Here is a 23,607-nt window from a genome sequence, read left to right on the forward strand (position 1 = left end):
TTGTGGGCGCCTAGCCTGGTGTGGTAGGCGGGAGCCAGGCGGTCGGGGAGCAGTCGGGCTTCGCCCCGCAAGTGGGACTGGGCTGGGGGTGACTCACAGAGCTCACAGAGTTGGGCCAGTCTGGCACCTTCCACTCCGTTTCTGTGTCATCTCAGCTGATTTACTTGGCCTTTGTTGTCTCAGGCTGCTCGCTCGAACCCGCAGCAGGGCTTGGGCGCTCTCAGGAGTCTTCTTTTGTGTCGGCCCTAAAACCTCAAACCTGTTGTTGCTTGTTTGTCGTTGAAGGTTCGTTGTTGAAAGATTTATTCTTTTTTTGTTGCTCTTGGAAATGCAAATAGTACTCTGGTATCACAGTGCACACTTCTCAGGGTCACGCTGTCTCCTGGCATGGCTGCTCCAGACCCGTCGCCATCTTAGAATCCCTGTCTTATATTTCTTATATAGATCTGTACAATGCTGAGCTCATAATTGGGACCCTTAGATGCTTCTCATTAACTGATTAGTTAATTGTCATAGCAGGGGCTTTGAAGTCAGACAACCCAGTCCGAAATCCTAGTGCTGCTTCTCATACACTATGGAATTTCTAGCAAGTTATTTACCCTCTCTGAACCTCAATCTCCTCATCTATAAAATAATAAGGTAAGTGTGGAGATTACATGAACTAACTCTGTAAAGCACCTCGCACAGTGCTTAACACAAAGTAGACTGCCACTAAATATTTCTACTGTGTTGCCTTAGATTTTCCCCCAAAAAATTATAATGGTAAAATTATTTTATAAATGTCATCTAAAATTGTTAAGAAAGAATAACACTTTCAAAAATATTTTGTTTCTGAAAATATCTGTTTGGATACTTTTCTTCTTCCTTATTGTTTTCTGGAACTTTCTTTAACTCACTTATTTATGTTTTCTTCTTGCATTTCACAGGGCAACTTTAGTATAATGAAAAGATCCCTGAACTTTCTAAATAGAAAACTTAGGTTCCCAGTTTGGTTGTTATTACCCAGGAGACTTGAATAAGAATCAATCAGCTTCAGCTCTCTTGTTTGTAAAATGCAGGTGATGATAGCATCCACCTTGCCAATTACTTGTATGCAAATACTCCTTATAATGTACAAAGCACTATATACATGTAGAGAGCTGATATTGGCTTGTACATGTTTTCATCTATCTATAGAGATCTAACTATTTTCCATTCCAGAATCTTGGGTTACAGTAATCTCAGTATTTATCCTCATATACTTTTGGAAGTTAAAGTTTCTCTGTAAGCACTGCTAATGTCCTCTTCCTCCCTGTAATTATCTCCATTATAAAGAAGGATAAAATAAAGCAGAGAAGATAAATGTAATTTGGTAAAATCATCCAGCAAGTTACAGTCAGGCTCCTAAATAAAATCTCTTTAAAAATTTTTGTTAGAAAAAAGACACCTGAAAACATCATCCTTGAAATCAGGGGCAAGTTGTTCTTTTGTAAATTACATTAAAATGTAAAATATTTGAAAGACGAATATCAGAGAATAGTAATTTTATACTTAGATATTTTTAAAAAAATCATTTTTATGGAGCAGCTCAATTCAACCACAGTAGCTGGGAATTTAAAATTCAAAATTTATTACCACAGAAGTCTACCATCCACTTTTTAAATGTCTTTTCAATATAACCAAATGTTATTATCACAAAAAGAAGTTGAATAAGTTACTGAGACTTGTAACAGGATCTGAGCAGCACTTTAACCAAAATCATTCTTCTCAAAGGTCCAAAGCAATTGCCACTTGCTCAGAGCCTAGCTTAGTTATTGGTACTATGTTCACTGTACTTTTAAGAAAAATCACCTTCAAGGTAGCTCATGAGATACTACAGGCCAAAATTATAATATTCTATATGTTAAAACTTTTTTGTAGTTTTCTCATTAGATATACTTTCATGCTGAAATAAAAATAGTATTGTATATTTATTTGACCACTTGGCAAAATATTCTTAGTCCCTTAAAATCACTAGTCTATGATTTATCTCTGATCTTGAGTTGAAAAATTGTAAATGCAAGTATGGGTGGGAAAACACATTTCCTATTTATTTTTGTTTTTCACTTTTGGAGCCAAAAATCACCGAAGAATGTTTGTTGAGAGTGGAGGTCTCTATAACTGGCTGCCAGTCTAGATTTAAATGGAATTCATAGCTGCCCATATTAACACAGGTCTGTGGGTGTAGGATATTACTATCTTCAGTGATGAGGAAGAAAGATAGTAAAGGTGTCATAAATTATAGACAGTCTAATTTTGGGCAATGAAGCTTAAGTCTAGCCCGCCATCCTTTGAAGAGGATAAATCCATTCTCCCATGTTTTAGTGGCCCCTTAAAGCATTCCATATTGGTGCCTTAACTCTTTCTCCCTACACCCCTGTTTTAGATCATGTTCCTTGGGAAATAGACTCTGAAACAAAAATTTGCATGTAGAAGATATATTGGGGGCATGCTCTCAGGAGCAATACCTGTAAATGAGTGAGGGAAATAGCACTGGGCTGAGGGAGAAGTTTGATGCATTTGCAACAGAGGTTTCAGCCAATCCCACAGGTTGCTCTGGAATTAAGATGGCCCTTCAGGGTTACCCTGAACTAAGGGAAGGGGGTCAGGCCTTTGTAGAGCATCATCAACCAGTCATAGGATGCAAGTTGCCCTGGAGAGGGGTCTATAGCATTGGACAGTGTTGTCCTTTTTAATGAATAGAAATCCCCAGAGACAGAACCATCTGTACTCTTTCACAGCTGGTAGAATGAGTGCCTTACACATTATGTTAATTACAAAACAATAGTCCAGTCTACAGAGTCCAAGTGTATTAGTTATCTAGTGCTGTATAGCAAACTACTCTAAAACTTAGTGGCTTAAAACAATAATAATCACTTATTATCTTGGGATTTTTGTGCACCACAAATTAGAAAGAACATAGCCAAAGAACATAGCCCTGAGGTGAAAACTGGAAGATCCAAAGGCTGGATGCTAGAATCATCTGAAAATTTGTCCATTCACTTGTCTGGTAATTGATGCTAGTTTTTGCTAGGGACCAAGCTGAGAACACTGTCCAGTGGCAAAGATTCTTTCCTTCACCAAACTCTAGTTATGCCCTTCTGAACTCTCTTTTCAACTAGGCTCTGACTTTTGGGCTTCTGTGTTCATCTCTACATTGTTCACTTTTAGCAAGAATCCTTCTGAGTTAGTTTCCTTGACCTTGGTATCTGATCAAATTTCTCATCACCCACTATCAATATCTGTTGACCCTGGCCTGCATTCAGCAAAAATCCTGTTAGTTGAGTTTAGCAAAGAATTACCCTGTCTCTTAGTAAATTTTAATCCACTGACCCCCACCCTAGTTCTTGGCTATAAATCTCCAGTGGTCCTTATTGTATTTAGAGTTGAGCCCAATCTCTCTCCCCTACTGCAAAACCCCACTGTAGTAATATACCCTAAATAAAGTCTTCCTTATCTTCTTTTACATATATCAATAATATTTTTTTATAACACCAGAATACCCACATGTGGCCCCTCCATGTAGCCTGGGCTTCATCACAGCCTGGTGCCCCTGGTTCAAAGAGCAAGCAAAATGGTGAGAGAGAGAAAGAGGGAGAGAGAAGGAAATCCTGGTAGAAGTCAATAGCCTCTTAAGACCTAGCCTCAGCAGTCATGCAGTGGTTCTCATTCACTGCATTCTATTGGTTGAGGCAGTTATAAAGGTTCAATCGAGTTCAGGGGACGGTCCACGGGTTCCATTTCTCAATGTAAGAAGGGCATGTGGGATGGAATATATATTGATGTGGCCATCTCTGGAAAATATAACCTGCCACATTCATAAAGGGGAGATCTATGCTAAACACAACAGCATTCATACAGTCTACTCAGATCCACCAGCTTCATATATTGGAAACAACTCCTCCAGGACTCTGATTGGTCACTTTTATTAGAAAAACTTATGACTTTAATTGAATAAATGCTAATATGTGCCACTGAAACTGGTCTCAAGATCATAACTTATACTCAACACCTTCCACCCCTACTCCCTATTCAAGATTCCACTCACCCTCAACTAGAAGAACCCTCTGCTGATCTAGGTGGCTTTCTTGGTGGGGTGACCCAGACTCTCATCTCTGAGGGGTTTGACCCCTGGTCAACATATCTTTATCAGACTAATCTGATGTTTTGTCCATTTATCATCAAAAACTGGGCAGAGAATTACCAATGGAAGTTCCAGTGGATTACTTGGGTCTGAACATATTCTTACTTGCCACCATTGTGTAACAGCAGCCCGATAGCTTCCTGCTGATCTGGGTCAATTACCCACCTAGTATAGTGATTCTTTCCTTGACTTCTGGTCTATTGGTATATGAAGTCAGATGTGTCTGAACAACAGCTATAGTTTAAAATTCAATGGAACACTGATTATGTCCCCCGGTAGAAGTATATTCCACGTGGAAAGCAGGGCTTCCAGACCCACACACCCTAAAGTTGTGGAGATGAAAAGCACAAATACCCAAAATGAGCAATTGCGAGTGATATGTGGGATAGTCACTCTTCCACCCTTGGTTACCAGATCCATGTATTCTATCTATTGGGGACACAACACCAAACAATGTTCCATAATGTGGAATATATACTACACCCAAAAAGATGGTGCCTCACCCTTGCAAGCTATCTTCTGTCACCTACATCATCATTTTTTTAAATTTAATTTTATTTTGTCAATATTACAACATCGGAGATTATTGTGGCCCATTATCCAAACCTCCCTCCCTCTTCCCTCTCCCCCTCCCTCCCAACAATGTCCTTTCTGTTTGCTTGTCATATGAAATTCAAGGAATTGTAATTGTTATGTCTTCTTCCCTCGCCCCCAGGTTATTTGTGTATTTATTTAATTATTTTTAGCTCCCACAAGTAAATGAGAGCATGTGATATTTATCTTTCTGTGCCTGAATCGTTTCACTTAATTTAATTCTCTCTAGGTACATCCATGTCATTGCAAATAGTAGTATTTCATTCTTTTTTATAGCAGAGTAGTATTCCATTATGGAGATATACCACATTTTCCATATCCACTCATCTGATGATGGACATTTGGGCCAGTTCCAACTCTTAGCAAATGTAAATAGCACTGCAATGAACACTGGAGAACAGGTATACCTTTGACTTGATTATTTCCAATCCTCTGGGTCTATTCCCAGCAGTGGGATAGCTGGGTCATATGGTAGATCTACCTGCAGTTGTTTGAGGAACCTCCGTACTATTTTCCATAGAGGCTGCACCATTTTGCAGTCCCACCAGGAATGTATGAGAGTTCCTTTTCTCAGCAACTTCACCAGCATTTATCATTCACACTCTTTGGATATTAGCCATCCTAACTGGGGTGAGATGGTATCTCAGTGTGGTTTTGATTTGCATTTCCCAAATGCTGAGTATGTTGAGCATTTTTTCATATGTCTGTTACCAATTCGTATATCTTCCTTTGAGAAATGCCTACTTAGCTCTTTTGCCCATATTTAATTGAGTTGCTTGTTTTTTTTGTTGTAAAGTTGTTTCAGTTCCTTGTATATTCTGGAAATTAATCCTTTGCCAAATGTATATTTTGGAAATATTTTCTCCCACTCTGTTGGTTGTCTTTTAACTCTGTTAATTGTTTCTTTTGCTGTGCAGAAGCTTTTTAGTTTGATATAATCCCATTTGTTTATTTTTCCATTGTTTGCCTGTGCTTTTGGGGTCATATTCATGAAGTCTGTGCCCAGTCCTACTTCCTGAAGGGTTTCTCCTATGTTTTCTTTAAGAAGTTTTATTATTTCAGGGCGTATATTTAATTATATAATCCATTTGAAGTTGATTTTCGTATATGGTGAGAGGTATGGGTCTAGTTTCATTCTTCTGCATATTGATATCCAGTTATCCCAGCATGATTTGCCAAAGAGGCAGTTTCTTACCCAGTGTATAGTCTTGGTGCCTCTGTCAAAGATCAGATGGCTGAAAGTGTGTGGGTTGATTTCTGGATTCTGTATTCTATTACATTAATCAGTGTGTCTGTTTTAATGCCAGTACCATGCTGTTTTGGTTATTATAGCTTTGTAGTATAGTTTAAAGTCAGGTAGTGTTATGCCTCCAGCTTTATATTTTTTTGCTCAGAATTGCTTTGCTTATGTGTGGTCTTTTGTTATTCCATGTAAATGTCTGGATAGTTTTTTTCCATTTCTGAGAAAAATGTTATTGGAATTTTGATGAGGATTGCATTGAATTTGTATATCACTTTGGGTAGTATGGACATTTTCACAATGTTGATTTTTCCAATCCAAGAGGATGGGATGTGTCCTCTTTAATTTCTCTCAGCAGTAGTTTGCAGATCTCATTATAGAGATTTTTCACATGCTTGCTTAACTCTATTCCTAAGTATTTTATTTTTTTGCTGGCTATTGTAAATGGGCAAGCTTTCTCGATTTCTCTTTCTGTATGTTCACTATTGGAGAATAGAAATGCTACTGATTTTTCTGTGTTGACTTTTTATCCTGTGACTTTGCTGAAATCATTTATCAACTCCAAGAGTTTTTTTGTAGAGGCTTTAGGCTGTTCGATATATAGGATCATGTCATCTGCAAACAGGGACAGCTTGAATTCATCTTTTCCAATCTGGACATCCTTTATTTCCTTCTCTTCTATGATGGCTCTGGCTAGTACCTCCAACACTATGTTGAATAGGAGTGGTGAGAGTGGGCATCCTTGTCCAGCTCCTGCTTTTAGGGGAAAAGCTTTCAGCTTTTCTCCATTCAGGATAATATTGGCAGTGGGCTTATCTTATATGGCTTTAATATGGTTGAGATACTTTCCATCTATACCTAACTTGTAGAGAGTCTTTATCATGAACGAGTATTGAATTTTATCAAATCCTTTTTCAGCATCTATAGAGATGATCATATGGTCCTTGTGTATGATTTTACTGATATGGTGTCTCACATTTATTGATTTGCGTATTTTGAACCAATCTTGCATCCCTGGGATGAATCCCACTTGATCATGGTGTATAATTTTGCATATATGTTGCTGTATTCTGTTACCTAGTATTTTATGGAGGATTTTTGCGCCTATATTCACCAAGGATATTGGCCTGTAGTTTTCTTTTTTTGTTGTATCTTTTTCTGGTATTGATATCAGGGTGATGTTTGCTTCATAGAATGAGTATGGGAGAATGGCCTCTGTTTCAATGTTTCGGTATAGTTTGTAGAGAATTGGTATCAATTCTTCCTTGAAGGTTGGGTAGAATTCTGCAGTGAACCCAATCTGGTCCTTGGCTTTTCTATGTTGGGAGCCTTCTGATAACAGCTTCAATCTCTTTTACTGTTCTTGGTTTCTTCAGATTTTCTATATCTTCTTGGCTCAGTTTTGGAAGCTTGTGTGTGTCCAGAAACATATCCATTTCCTCCAGATTTTCAAATTTGTTGGCGTATACTTGTTTATAGTAGTCTGTAATGATCCTAGTATTTCAGAGGTATCAGTTGTAATATTACCATTTTGATTTCTAATTTTTGTTATTTGGGTCTTCTCTCTTCTTTTTTTTACCTAGCTGTGCTAATGGTTTGTCAATTTCATTTATCTTTTCAAAACACCAAATTTTTGATTCCTCGATCTTTTGTATCTTTTTTGGGTTTCTATTTCATTAAGTTCTGCTCTGATCTAAATGATTTCTTTCCATCTGCTGACTTTGAGTTTGGACTGTTCTTGTTTTTCTAGTTCCTTAAGGTGAAGTATTAGGTTGTTCACTTGCCTTCTTTCCTTTCTTCTGAAGTAAGCATTTAATTTGACATATTTCCCCCTTAGTACTGCTTTTGCAGTATCCCACAGGTTTTGGTATGATGTGTCATTGTTTTCATTAGTTTCAATAATTTTTTTGATTTCCTGTTTGATTTCTTCTTGGACCCATATGTCATTAAGTAGAATGCTGTTTAATTCAAATGTGTTTGTATAGTTTCCAGAATTTTGTTTTTTATTGATTTCTAATTTTAATCCACTGTGGTCTGAAAAAATACATGGGATAATTCCAATTTTTTTGAATTTATTGAGACTTTATTTGTGACCTAACATGTGATCTATCCTGGAGAATGATCCATGTGCTGATGAGAAGAATGAATATTCTGAGGTTGTTGGATGGAATGTTCTGTAGATATCTGCCAAGTCCAATTGGTCTAGAGTGTTGTTTAGATCTTGTTTTTCTCTGCTGATTCTTTGCCTAGATGATCTGTCCAATATTGATAGTGGGGTGTTCAGGTCCCCTGCTATTATGGTATTAGTGTCTCTTTCCTTCTTTAGGTCTAATAGAGTTTGCTTTATAAATCTGACTGCTCCAACATTGGGCACATATATATCTATGATTGTTATGTTGTCTTGATGGATGAATCCTTTTATCATTATGTAGTGGCCTCCATTAACTCTTTAATGGTTTTTAGTTCAAAGTCTATTTTATCAGATATAAGAATAGTGACTCCAGCTCAATTTTCATTTCTGTTTGCATGGTAAATCTTTCTCCATCCTTTCACTCTTAGTCTATGTGAGTCTTTATAGGTCAGTTGGGTCTCTTGAAGGCAGCCTATAGTTGGGTCCTCCTTTTTAATCCAGTCAGTCAGTCTGTGTCTTTTGATTGGGGAATTTAATCATTTTACATTAAGAGTTGTTATTGAATAGGGTTGATTTACTCCTAGAATTTTATTGATTTTTGTTTGGTTGTCTTAAGTGTCTTCTGTTCCTTTCTTTCTGATTTACTGTTTGTCTTCTGTATTCGTTGGTCTCTTGGGTTGTAGAAAACCTATTTTTCTCTTCATTGTTGGCATTTTTAATTTACTAGGGGGTTTTGATTTTTCTTGATTTTTTATGGCAGTGGTAGTTTTTCTGTTTTTTTATCATCATAGTTTTTGACGTCGGCATTACTTCTTTTTATTTATTTGTTTGTTTGTTTGTTCATTTAAAATATTCATGAGGTGCAAAACTGATTTTCCCCCATCCTGCCCATGATGTGGGGGCCAGATTCATATTGGGGACATACCCATTACCAGTAATTGCTTTTGTACCCTTTGTCCTCTTCCAATTATCCCCCAACCTCCCTCCCCCTTCCCCTCTCCCCCAAAGTTCAATTTGTAGCCCTATGAATGTTCCCTCCCTCTATTGGATCATGGGACTACTGTGGGCTTTCTACTTGCCTTCTTTTCTCTCTTAGCTCCCACATATGAATGAGCACATGAGGTATTTATCCCTCTGTGCTTTTCTTGTTTCACTCAACATAACTTTTTCCAGGTTCATCCATGTTGTTGCAAATGGGAGTATTTCATTCTTTTTTATGGCAGAGTATTATTCCATAGTGTATATATACCACAGTTCCCTTATCCAATCATCTATTAATGGACATGTAGGTTGATTCCATATCTTGGCAATTGTAAATAGAGCTGAAATAAACATGGGAGTGCAGGTATCTCTTAGACATGATGATTTCCATTCTTTTGGATTTATACCCAGAAGAGGAATTGCTGGATCATGTGGAAGATCTATCTGTAATTGTTTGAGAAACCTCCAAATTGTTTTCCAAAGTGATTGTACTAATTTACGTCCCCCCCAACAGTGCAGTAGTGTTCCCTTCTCACCACACCCTTGCCAGCATTTTTTATTCACCATCTTTTTGATCATACCCAGTCTAACTGGAGTGAGGTGGTATCTCAATGTGGTTTCAATTTGCATTTCACTGATGACTAGTGATGTTGAGCATTTTTTCATGTATATGTTGGCCATTTGTATGTCTTCCTTTGTAGTTATTTTTCAGGTTCTAAACCCAGTACTCCCTTGAGAATTTCATGTAAGGTTGGTCGTGTGGTAGTGAACTCCCACAGTTTTTGTTTGTCTGAGAAATATACTATTTGCCCTTCATTTCAGATGGATAGCCTTGCAGGGTAAAGTATCTGGCAATCTCTGTCTTTTAGTATTTTGAGTGTATCATTCCATTCCTTTCTGGCTTTTAGAGTTTGTGATGAAAAGTCTGATGTTAGTCTGATTGGGGCTCCCTTATAAGTGACTTAATGCTTCTCTCTTGCAGCTTTTAAGATTCCCTCTTTGTCTTTGAGTTTTGCCAATTTGACTATATCATGTCTTGGAGAAAACCTTTTTGGGTTGAATACATTTTGAGATCTTTGAGCTTCCTGAATCTGAAGATCTGTGTCTTTTCCTATACCTGGGAAGTTTTCTGCCACTATTTTGTTGAATATGTTTCCAATGCAATCTCCTTTTCCTTCCCTTCTGGAATACCCATGAGTTGGATATTTGAGCGTTTAAGTTTGTCTGATATCTCTCTTAGATTTTCTTCAATGCCTTTAATTCTTTTTTCTTTCTTTCTCTTTCTTTCTTTCTTTTTCTTTCTTTCTTTCTTTCTTTCTTTCTTTCTTTCTTTCTTTCTTTCTTTCTTTCTTTCTTTCTTTCTTTCTTTCTCTTTCTTTCTTTCTTTCTTTCTTTCTTTCTTTCTTTCTTTCTTTCTTTCTTTCTTTCTTTCTTTCTCTCTCTCTCTCTCTCTCTCTCTCTCTCTCTCTCTCTCTCTCTCTCTTTCTTTCTTTCTTTCTTTCTTTCTTCTTTCTTTCTTTTTGTCTGCTTGTGTTATTTCAAACAGCCCATCTTCAAGGTCAGAAGTTCTCTCTCCTGCTTCTGCAAGCCTGCTGGTTAAACTGTCTGTTGTGTTTTTTATTTCATTGAATAAATTCTTCAGCTCGGCAAGCTCTGCTACATTCTTTTTCAGGGCGTTGATTATACATTTCTTCTTTCAGATCCTGTATACTTTTCTCCATTTCATCCTGTTGTCTGGCTGAGTTTTCTTGTATCTCATTTAGTTTCCTTAGAATTATTGCTCGAAATTCATTGTCAGACATTTCAAGGGCTTCTTGTTCTACAGGATCTAGAGCTTGAGAGTTATTACCTGTTGGTGGTGTACTTTCTTGATTTTTCATATTTCTGATATCTTTCCTTTGATGTTTAGTCATTGTGGCAAGGGATTTCACAGTCCACTAGTTCGACACTATTGTTTGGCTAGTATCCTGCTGGGGCTGCCAATTTGACATGGCTGCCTCAGTGCCTGCTCGGTTGCCTGCTGGTGCTTTGGGTGCATGGTCACCATGGTTCTCAGGCCTCTCCAGGGGGTGCATCTCAGGTTGGCGCACACTCAGCCGGGCTGGGGATGGGTTCTGGCTGCAGCGAGGCCTACCTGCTTGGTCACACGCTGGTGCTGCAGGGTGCATGGTCTCCATGGGTCTCAGGCCTCTCTGGGGGGGTGCCTCTCTGGTCAGCATGCACTTGGCTGGGCTGGTGATGGGTCCAGCAGCTGTGAGGCCTACCTGCTCAGTCACGCACTGGCACCATTAAGCGCATGGTCTCCATGGGTCTTGGGCCTCTCCAGGGGGGTACCTCTCTCTCACCTACATCTTCAAGAGGCCCTTCTATTGCTTTATCAGGCCAGCATCTTCTGGGTGGCATGATATGTGATATGACCAGTAGATCCCATGGCTATAAACTTATTGCTAAAATTTACTTGCAGTAATGTGGGCCATTGATCCAAAGTTATGTTATGAGATATTCCATGTCAGTAGATTAAGTGCCTTGTAATCTCTGAGAAAGAGGGGCTGGTCAAGGCCCAACAGGCAAGAAAGGCAGAACCATATCTGAATTATGGGTCAATTTCAGTCAATATTAATTCCAGAGTAAAAAAGATCCAATGTATTCTAATTATAACAGTTGCATACTTGGTCTGCTCAAGTGATGGTGCCTTATTGGGGACACAGCACTAATCTCTATTGCTGAGAGGTTGGACATTTAACAGTGTCAGTAGAGAAATCAGAATTGGTGAATGGGAACCCATGTTGTTGGTCCCATAAATGGCTTCCATCCCTGCTACCATGGCTATACCATTAATGAGGCCATTGTGCCACCATTGAGGTGGCTGATCACAGAGACTTGGTGATGTCAATGAGATGAGTTATTCTGTTTATTTGGTTATTTTGGTTCTTCTTCTGGGAAGAATGCTCTGTGGTGGACATTAATATTCAATATAAAGATCTTCACTTTGTGCCCACTTCTATAGGTTCATCGACTTATCTCTTTCCCCAGAATTTCCTGTCCTTGATCTTCTAATCTTTCTCTTTCCAGGCCCCTGACCAATGGGCTTAGCCATTTGTTACTGCCCATGAAGCTGTGTATATTCTCGGCTAAGTATATACTCAAGCTACTTCTTTACATACAAAATGAAAGAATGGGTGCATTGCACGAAGTTCTACTCACTGAAAAGGTATCCCCACCTCTGTATGGGGACTTAATTTAGCAGCATTTCCATTTTCAGTTTTTACATACATAATAAGTCAAACCAACTTGAACCTTCCCCCACCCCACACCCTCCATTAGCTTTTCATAAAAAACCCCTGCCCCACATGGTGACCATAGGTGTGAGCTGAGAGTAAAACACCAGTGCAACACTGATGGGTGACTTGCAGGTGTGGACCATCAGTTAATGCAGTTTACTTGGCCCTGCTCATACTCAATCCAGAATGTACTATGTCCAGATGAAGATAGATTGCTGTTGGGCCTCCCCAACCTTATGACTTGTTGGGTTTGACAACAAATTGCTCCACTCTCATTCTAATAGAGGAGCCATAATGTTGTGTCACCTAAGCAAAAATCTTGTTGGATTCCCATATATCTTGCTCCTAGAATACCATGTTCTATTAACCATCTCCATATTTCTCTGCAGGTCAGGACCCCTTAGCTGTCACTTTGACCTTGCTGTTCATTACAGTAATTGTACCCACTTTGCTCCTGATAGTAAATCACTGACATCTGGCTTCTATTATTTCCAGATCCTATCATCACCTTTGTCATCAAGTAGCCCAGTTTTATTATGGCATTTCCTACTGTCAGCCCTGGTCTGCACAGGACAGCCAGTAAGCTTCTCAAGAATGGTGGTGCCCCTCTCACCAGCCCAGCACATTCTTCATCACTTTGGTAAATGAAGTGACTTCTGAGGCTTCCTGCAGAAAATATTTGGCTGGTGAGTTTTCCAGCATTGCAGTGTGTTTTCTTCCCCTGGCATGGCCAATTGTATACACTTCTGATTCCTTTCTCCACCATCTTTTATGCAATTTCTGACAGTTTTACTTCACCTTATGTGGACGATTACTTTTCCCTAGCTTCCAAGAGCCATCCTAGCAACATGATAGCACTATCTCCCAAGGTCCTTGACAAAGTAAGTACAATATCATTGGAGTGTAATCCCATATTAATAAACTCTTATTTACCCAACTTCACATTTTGTTCCTCTTGATCCAGCACAGTTGGAATTCAGTCCCATATATACTGCTCTGGATCCTATTAATACATGTTGACCAGACCCTGAAGCTCCTTTCATATACAGTCCTTTCTTCTCTTCAGGGGCCCAGCACTTCCCCAACTGGGTAATATTGTAACTTAATTTTAGTTATGGTTCTCATGACCAGAAACGGAAGTGAGGCTAGATTCTGAGCAACGGTACATGTTTTCTTGTGAGGCAGAAATATCTGTAACCTTTTCCAACTAGGGTGAAGCACTAGACTTTAAAGAGTTGGAATAGGCCACTTTTCCACTTTTGCAAGCTTGGAGAGTTCAGGGGAATCCCTAAAATCAAAATTTTAGAGTCCATCGATCCAGATGCTCCTATCCCATGCATCAGGTCTCACTCCTTCCCTATCAGTGCCCTCCTTGGGGAATGAGTCTTCCCAGAAATAAGACTTCTAATAAAATTAGGGAAGCAGGATTGGACAGAAGGAAATTTTGAACTGCCAAGCAGTTGCAACAGAGGCTTTAGCCAACCCCATAGGGGATTCTGGAGTTGGGTTGGCTTTTTAAAGTTGTCCTGAACTGAGGCAAGGAGGCCAGGTCCTGTAATCCTACATTGACCAGTCACTGAATGTGCACTGCTCTTCAGAAAGACGGTGTAGCACTAGGTGAAGTGTTTGTCTTTAGATGAGGCCAGATACTGGAGAGAAACTCAGCTATGAATCATTAGCAGTCAGTGCTTCAGGACTGAATGGGGAATTTGGGTGGCACATCATAGCATCCACTATAATCCTCCTCCTCTTTCAGTTGATGGTGATGGTGATATGGGATTAAGACAAAGGAGTTGTAAATATGGTGTTTAATTGGAGGGGGTCTATTCGCAATAAATGATTCCCCATTACGTTATGCCATGTCTCTCTTTAGAACCTGGCAGGTGTAGAGAGATGAATTCAGTCTTAGATGAGGTAGAAAAGAGGTTATTTGGGGGAAAGTTGCAGAATTATCCTTAGGCAACTTATCACTTCTTAGGGACCATTTAAGTAGTGGTGAGAGGAATACTAACAGATTTCGAAATGCTGTAGCAGTGGAATTGTTAACATTTTTATCAGTGGTGAATCTCAACTGCAGTTTATTTTCTGGCTTTTCTTGGTATACTTCACCAATGCAGAAAGCATTTCTCACCTTGAAATAAAAGCATACCCATATGCATTATTCAGATCATTTATTAATCTCATTTTCCATTTTTACATCAATTTTATGTGTAGCAGTACTTACCATGTAGCATTCACTCATTCATTCATTCAACAATATTGATTGCATACCTACTATATGTCAGGAACTGTTCTAGGTGCTAGGAATACAGTAATTAAAAAGGTAGACACAGTCTATATCTTCATGGAATTCACATTGTAGAAGAGGGTTGGGAGACAATAAATAAGGAATAAATGAACGGGAAAATTTCAAATAGTTATAAATGATGCAATAGTAACAAAACAGTAATGTGATAACAAGTAATTGACTTATACTATGTGTAGAGTGAAGAGAAAAGTTACTGTAGATAGGGCAGTCAAGGTAGGCTTTTCTGAGGAGGTGTTTTTTGAGCTGAGACCCATATGATGAGAAGGATTTGGTCACCTGAAGATTTGGAGACAGAAGTCATATGAGCTGAGATGAGGGTGAAGTGAGAAAGCAAGCTGTGAGAATGTCTGAGGGCAGTGAGTTTCAGAGGATAGTCAGAAAGAATAACTAATACAAAGGCCCTGAGTTGGGACTGAGTTTGGCATGTTTGAGAATCAACGAGAAGACCAACATGGCTGGAGCTTAGAGAACAAAGTGGAAATCCTACAAGATAGGATTAGAGACTAGGCATGGGGCAGATTACATAAGGCCCTGGAGGCCATAGTAAATAATTTATTCTATATCTAAGGACAAAGGAAAGACAATAGCTAATTTTAAGCAGAGGAGTAACTTAATCTACCTTATGTTTAAAGACTAACTCTAGCAGCTGTGTATGAAATAAACTATACAGGGTCAAGAACAGAAACAGGAATGCCAGTCAGAAAATTATTGCAGTAATTCAGAAGAAATGATGGTGGCTTGGACCATGGAAATGGTAAGTTCTCAAGCTCTGGATATATTTTGAACCAAAAGGATTTGCTGACAGATTAGATGTAGGACGTGAGAGAAAGAAAGGACTTGTATTAGCAACATTATAACTAGGGTCAAAGTGTCAAGTAGTGATTTGACAGTAAGTGTGTTGGAAGACGAGATTACTGAAGGCTAAATCAGGAAGGTTGTACAGTCATCAAAGGCAAATGTGAGTGTTTGTGTGTATGTGTGTGTGTGGAGCAAGAGAGTACAGATATACAGAGATAAAGGGAGCAAATTTTCTTGTTAAAGATGATCTTATTGACAATTTACTTCTTTGACTGGCTAAAGCCAATGTCTTCTGTTTTGATTGACTAAATTGAGAAGGTCTTTGCTTTGTCAAACTGCTCCCAGAGCTGACACTCCCAACATAAACTAAGGCACCTCGTCTCCCATAGTCACAGTTGGTGGTTTCTGAGGTTAACAATGATTGTTATAGTGCCTCAAGCTGTCCTTAAGGGGGAGACAGTGGCTGGGGTATCTGCATGCACTGTGCAGATGTAGGAGAAGAGTAAGAGCAAACGCAGTAGCAGCTGTGGCTAGAAACCCTGTCCATCAGAGGTCCTTTTGCATTTCACAGGCAGGAGGGTATTCTGTAACAAAGCTTACCCACAGGTGCTGAGCTGGAGCACAATTGATTTCCTTTGTAGAACTAGCCACAGAGGAATCCTTCATGTGTGCTCCCAGACTGGGTGGCAGTTTCAAGTTGATGCAAAGTGCTGACACACAACACAGAAGTGTTACTATTAGAACATTTTGGAATTTCAAAGCATCACCTGATGGGAGAAGGTATAAAAAGCAGGCACTAACTATCCTGTCAGAAAAACAGGGTTTAAAAAAAAGAAGCAGTTTTTCACAAAGTGAAAAGGTGAGTTTACACATTTTTTATCACACTGTATTGAAATTTTACTTTTTAATGTCTCTGTATCCTAAGGAACTTATCTGGCTTGTTCATCATTAGCAGAGTGACTGCCACATAGTAGATCCTCACAAAATGTCATGGATGAATGGACAATTGAACCTAAATCAACCTCAGAGTCTCTGCCAACTGAGGCATGTTGTCAATATTTGTTGTCAGCAAATATGAAATACCAGTTTCAATTTCTGTACATGGGACACAATCAAGCTATGTCTATACAGTGCTACTGGAGCAGTTAGTTTTGTGGAACTGTTCAGTAGATGGAAAAAAGGAGCCAGTCCACTGTCTCAAGTGATTGGTTTGACTAGTATTTTTTTCTACTCAATTGACTAGTCTTCTGTGTGAATTGACAAAACAAGCAGAGGAAAACAAAATAAATCAAAAAGCACACTGATGTCTGCTGAATGCAATTACAGCCCTGTTCTGAGCTGTGGCCATCAGCATGAAACCTGAGAGTCTGCACAGTGGGATAAAAGGTTATATCTACAACCACTCCTTTCAGTCACCTCGGGGGTGGGGGTGGAGAACAGCCAGATCAGTTGTTTGATGTCATGAATTCAAAATACCCAAATGATTGAATCAATTTTTCAGCCCTTATAGAATCAGGGCTCTTATATAATCAGTATCCTCTCTCTCCAAAAGGTATCAGGCTCTTTGTCACTTAAAGATTACAAATATTAGACATCTTAAGTCGCCCCTGCTTAGAGATTTTCCCATTTAAACCTCTCCAGCCATTCTCTGCACCTCCCCCTACTTTGGCAGCTGTATGTCCCTCAAAGATTTTCTTTCTAATCAGGGCTAAAATCCATGTTCAATTTTTGAGTAACCAAACATGGAGCTGTCTGTATCAGCAAGTGACATTTTTGCCAGCCTGTCCTGATTTGATGAATTGAAGGTTTCCACAAACTTTCCCAAGTGCCAACTGCTTAAGCTAAACAATGACACCAAATGAAACCACATATCAAACAAAGACACATCAGGAGGAGGAACAAGATGATGCTTATGTCGTGAGGCTGCCTCAATTGGGGGGCCATAGGCAAGGCAGAGTCTCCATATTGCACAAGCCAAGGCTAACACAAAGAAAAATGAGAAAACACACAAAGAGGACTTGACGTAATACCTGTAGAAAAAGAAATTTAAATTGCAGATAATATATCATTTCTAGTCCTTCATGTATAGGAGATTATTCGTATCTCCTGTTTAGTTTGTACTCTTCAGTAACAAACATGTAGTTTTAAACATTATTTTAATAAACAGAGAAAATGCACAGTAGTTTCAGGTCTAATAGAATATTTCCATGAGTTAAAAGTATAGTAACTGTGCCCTGGGGTAGCATAACCTTAAGTCAGCTACTCAGTCTTTCACAACGAGTGAAAAAAAAAGTGGTTTTATACCAACAACTTCCACTTCCCATTATAATACAGTGCTGTCCATCACCAGCAGCCTCAAATTATAAAGAGCAAAACATTTAATGAACTTGCTCTCATTAAACGATGCATATCATATAGTGCTGGGGGAGCAAAAACTAAGACTCACAGTTTGAATGGTCCTAGAACAATCTTAACAGCAGCTTGTTAACAATCAAACTGAGGAGATTACACTTTGCAGCAGTTGGGAAGCAATTTATTTTATTTATTCTCACCACTGCACTTTTTGGACCTATAATATATTCCACCCATCAGAAAGCTTTATCTCAGCTGGAAAACATGAATTCGTATTTTTGTTACCAAAATTCCAATTCTTTATTAAATTCCAAGTGCCTTTATAAAATTAAAATGCTAATGGTTGGCACTTGTTCTTATAAGTAAAATAAATAATTACATTCATATTTTAAGAGTCTACATTTAAAACACACCCTTAAAAATAAAAAAAATAATTAAAAATATAGGTACTTTTAATTTGATTTTTTCCACAAACTTTTAAAAGATAATAGGAATCTTTCCATGAACTTTTTGAAGACCCCTCATAAAGTTCACACCTTGTCAAGAACATAATTAAATTTGAGTACTTTTCCCCATTGTTTGGTTTCAACTTGCATATCAGGTTTTACTCTTACTGTATATCAAAAAACGAACTCTTGTGCCACATATCCAAAGACAGAATGACACCACTCCAAGATATTTGAACTGTTTTCTTTACCAGTGGCCCTTATTGTATTAGAATGCTCTGAGGTTCCTGGGAATTGCAGTTCTCATTTCTGGTTAACTAATAATGCTTCAATCAGAATTTATGAGAAGGCACATTTTGAAATTCTCACAAGCAAAGAAATTGAAGGTCACCAAATGATCTATTTTCTACTGATTGAATGTGATATTTTTGATTCCTTTCATTTTTGATGGTATAACTGTGACAATATAGGGCAATTCAAAAATAACTGAACATTTTAAAAAATATTTACTTGGAAACTAGGCACTATAAGAAGTTGAAGAATGTACCGAATTATAGCGTTACTTTTACAAGTGTCTAACCGTTGGAGAAATGCAAGTTTTTGATACATGTTCATATGTAACCTTGTTACTGAATAATAAATGTTTCAGAGTGCTCTATTGTGTTTGATTATAATTATTTGCTGTGAAAAGTTTGCATGGATGCCATTCAATTAAAATATAGGTTAAAAAGTAGCAAAAATCATTTTAAGTTCTTATGAAAACTGTTCTAAGTCATCTATCAACAGATATGTATTATTTTTATTTTAAATGCATAGTCTCCTTCCATATTTTAAAAATACATTTTGATGTCACTAAGATCAGTTCCTGTACTATAACAAGAAAGCTGGGAATACATATATGCACTTGAAACCGGGGCCAAGTTTGATGTTTAAATTCGATGGATGATAGATTAGATAGATAGATAGATTAGATAGATGATAGATGATAGATAGATAGATAGATAGATAGATAGATAGATAGATAGATAGATAGATGATAGAAAGAAAGAATACATACAGTACTGGGGACTGGACACATAGACTTGATTGTATCCAGGTTGTCAAAGAGCCTCTGAAAAAGACTCTGACTGGGTCTATAGAAGCTTACCAAATAGACAATTTTGACTAAAATGACCAGTCAATTTAATAAAACAGCCACTTAACTCTCTCCCACCTCAATTTGACCAAAACCACCTGTTAAGGAACTTCTAGACAGTGTTATTTTCCCGTTCTTTCCGAACACCAATTCCTTCCACTGCTCTACTCACCTGTCTCCTCTAAGCAGCCCTTTACTAGTTCAATTGTTTTCTCAATTGTGATTGGAGTTACGGAATAACTATTTGTTCCCCAGGACACACATTTTGCTGGGATTGAGCGAGTTACAGTAATCAACTGAGTTGATGGCTGCCCTGGGCAGAACCATTTGAAGGCCCCTGAGGAGTAGGTTAAACTCCTGAGTGCTCCAAGAATTCTGCTTCAATCAAAAAATCTATGAACTGCTGGTTTGGCATTCAGTCCACCATTTCATAGCCTGCCCTCTGCTTGTGAGCTAGCAATCTGAAATACTCATTTAGCTGCAATTTCTCTTGGGGCTAGCCAATAAACTGAGTGGGTCAGGCCAACTCACAATTCTTCATGAAGCAGCCACCCAGTGGAAAGACACTGTCTGTTTACTGTTTGGGCTAGATGCCTTGATTTCCAATTGTGTGATGAGAAAGGAAATGCAATTGTGCAATTTTAATTGAGATGTGCTCATTTCCATTTTAATCCTTACTACGGTTCTCGACAGGAGACAGTGTATCCATGAAAACCCCCCAAGAGAACTGGCAAGAGTCTAGAAGACTCGCTTACTTTTTTCCCTGGGCATGAGATACTCACCATCTTCCACAAGATGGCAGGCGGTTTTCATTTTACTGTTGGTGATCAACAGGAAATTGCTCCACTCTCAAATGACAGCAACCCCAGGTAGCTAGGGTGACATTTGCTTTACATTATGATACACGCTAATTAATCATTAGTGATCCCAGAAGTAAGTCTGCTAAAAATTCTTTGCTATGGCTTTTCACAGCAGGGGCTTTCAATATTGATACTATTACATGCACATATGTTCAGCCAGTATGTGTTATAGCCATGGCTTTAAGCTTTTAAGGTATTTTAATTAATATTGCCTAGATTAATATTCACTTCTTATTTGGAAGGGGAAATGGTAAGGCTATTAAAATAAATACAGAAAGAAAAATCAGTAAACAAGGCTTTGAAAAGCTGAAGGCAACTTTGCTGAGTTTTCAGCATGAGGCTCCTTTGTCTTCTGGCATTTGTTGGCATCTTCAATTTTTTCCCAGGCCCACTTCAAATCTCTGGGGCAAAATTCTGTAAAGAACTTAGCTGATAACCACCACTGCACACTTAACTTGCATTCTATGGTCGTGAAAGAGATCACATCATGCAGGAATTGCTCCATCCCATCAACTAACAGGAAATGTTCACTCTGCCTTCCAACACTGGATTCGATTCCATAGCGAAAAGCCTAGTTATTATAAGCAACTCCATCAGGCCTGAGTCACAACCGAAGCTACAGACAATGAGTACAGATGATCTTCATACCTATGAAGAACCTTCCAGCAAGGTTCACCAACCACCTGGGTAGCCACAGCCAGCCCAGTTCCTTCTACCACCTGAAGCTAGACCAAGACAAAGATAATCTTCCTGAGTCCACCCCACCAGTCATGAAAATTCTTGAGCAGTTTAAGTTCAGACCTTAATTTCACTTAGTTCAGCTACACCCACTCCCTAGGCCTTGTTAACACATCTCTTAAAAAGTTTCTTTTACTCCACTGAAATTTCACTTTCCTCTGATAATGACAATTCCTTCACAACCATTTTAGCAGTGCCGTTTGAACTTCAATGTGTATATGAATCACCTAGGAATCTTGATAAAATGCAGATTCTGATTCAGTAGATCAATGGTAGGACCTGGGAATCTGCATTTCTAACAATCTCCCAGGCGATCCTGGATGCTGCTGGTCCACCGGCCACACTTGAAATAGCAAACTCTATAGTTCATTCACATTTATCCACACTCCATATATCCTGGGGTAAAGAACACTGACAGGAGTTTCCAGACTCCCTATTTTATCTTCTAGACTTCGTTTCATCAATAACCTCTCCTCTTTTGAAGCCCTCATTATCTGATTAATAAACTCTCTTCATGGTCATCTCTAGATTTTCCTCCCAGGCATTCCATTGCATTCACTGAATATTCTGGAACCCTGATTACCGTCTTCTTTCCACCATATCCCCTTTTATCTTCCTGAACAACTTCAATTTTCATGTGGGTAAATAACTCATTTATGACAGCGGCCTTGACCCTCTTTATGCCAATGACTGTCATCTCTGTTCCACTTTAATAACCAGCTCAGTGGCCACACTATGACCTTGTTATCACTGGAAACTGTTCGCATCTTAAAATCTTAATCCTTAATATTTCCCTCTCTTACTCAGCCTCCAATAGGAGACTTCCAGCTCTGCTTTCCTTTGCTCCGATGAAACATATTCTTCTACTTCATTGGACTTTCCACTCCTTGGATACCTCCCTCTTCTTGTGTCCTGACGCCACTTTCTTTCACCTCCATTTCTACCCATTTTGAAGGCCATGGTCAATCACTTCTACTCTGAACTCAATATTAATCTGTTTTCCCTAATTTCATCTTCGAGACTAATGTGCTAAACTTAGCCCTGAGTGTACCCATACCTATTGTTTTACTCTTCCCAATCTATAACTATCCTAGTGAACACACACACAGACAACTCATGATGCTGAGTGACCCCACTAAATACTCATACCTACAACCTCAGTTGGACCTGCAGCACTGCTGCCAAACCTTCTTATTTGTTTCCTTGCAAATGCTTTTCTGACCTTTTCCAAGATTCTCAAACTGTCAAGCTATAAAATGTAAACATCTTTAGTTCCCATTTCCTTCCAACACAAAGTCTTTTCCATATTTTCACTCAATCTCTTTTCCTTGTCTCCTCTTATGTCTCACTTTCTCCTTCAAAAGTTAATTCCAACAATTTTATTAGCCTTAGAATATAAATCCCTCTTATGCCCTTGATTCTATCTTGATACATTAATTTTTCATTTTCTTAAATTATCACACTTTCCTGTCTCATTGGGTCCTTCCTCTTAGCCAGCACACACCCCCATGTCTTCCTCACTAACTACCACTGCAACCATGAATGCTCTCCATAAGTTTACTTCTTGCTCACTCAAGGTAAAATTCCAATCCTACCTTTTATTTTATAAACCTTTAAAAAAGTTGCCTTCACACTCATGTTCTAGCTATTCCAGCTGTGCATGGATTCCAGCTTGGCCAGTCTTGGATGGGTGAAGAAGGGGGAGCAGCTTTCCCCTGAACTAACATTCCAACTATGCTCCCCACACTCCTCCCTGGCTGAGACTCAGACAGATGATGTTTTGGGTCCTTTAGCAATCTCTTTCCCTGCTCTGTGCCTCAATCTCTTCATCTGTACAATGACCCGGTAGGACCAATGTTGCTTTTCCCTGTGACTGGATGGAGCTATGATGCCCCCAATATGATAGCCACTAGCCACATGTGACTATTTAAATTTAAATTAAGTAAAATTAAGTAAAATGAAATTTTCAATTTATTACTCACATGAGCCACACTTCAAGTGCTCAATGGCCATGTGTGTCTAGTGGCTCTCATAGTGGATGGCACAGATGCAGCAGGACATTTCCATCATCATGGAAAGTTCTCTTAAATAGTGTCTAGAAATATAAACACCTGGCTTACAGTGTCCTGGATTTCCTAAAAAAAAAGAAGAGTCGCCTTCATTCATCATTTCTACTTTTTTATCATTCATTCTCTTTTTAATTCCATATGCGTGTACATCATAATATAAAATAAATGTCACACTTACAAGCTGGCTTCTGCTTCCACTTATGGCCTAGTTTCTATCTCAATGGCTTCATCTCTACCTGCATTGTTTTTGACCCCATGGCAACACTGGACACTGATGCTTATTCTCTGCTAGATACATTTTCCTCTCATCACCCTGATTCTCTCAGTCTTCCTATTTCATTTATTATCTCCTCTCCCGATTAATCACTGTTATTTCTCCATCAAATTATTTTTTTACTTAAAATTTTTATTTATTATTAGCATATTCATTCTTACAAATCATGATATTTCTTTATGCCCTTTGCCTGACCTATCACTTCCCAAACTCCCTCTCTCCATCAAATTCTTAATGT

The sequence above is a fragment of the Galeopterus variegatus genome, unplaced genomic scaffold (assembly GCF_000696425.1).
Source record: "Galeopterus variegatus unplaced genomic scaffold, G_variegatus-3.0.2 Scaffold4902, whole genome shotgun sequence".
Lineage (NCBI taxonomy): Eukaryota > Metazoa > Chordata > Mammalia > Dermoptera > Cynocephalidae > Galeopterus > Galeopterus variegatus.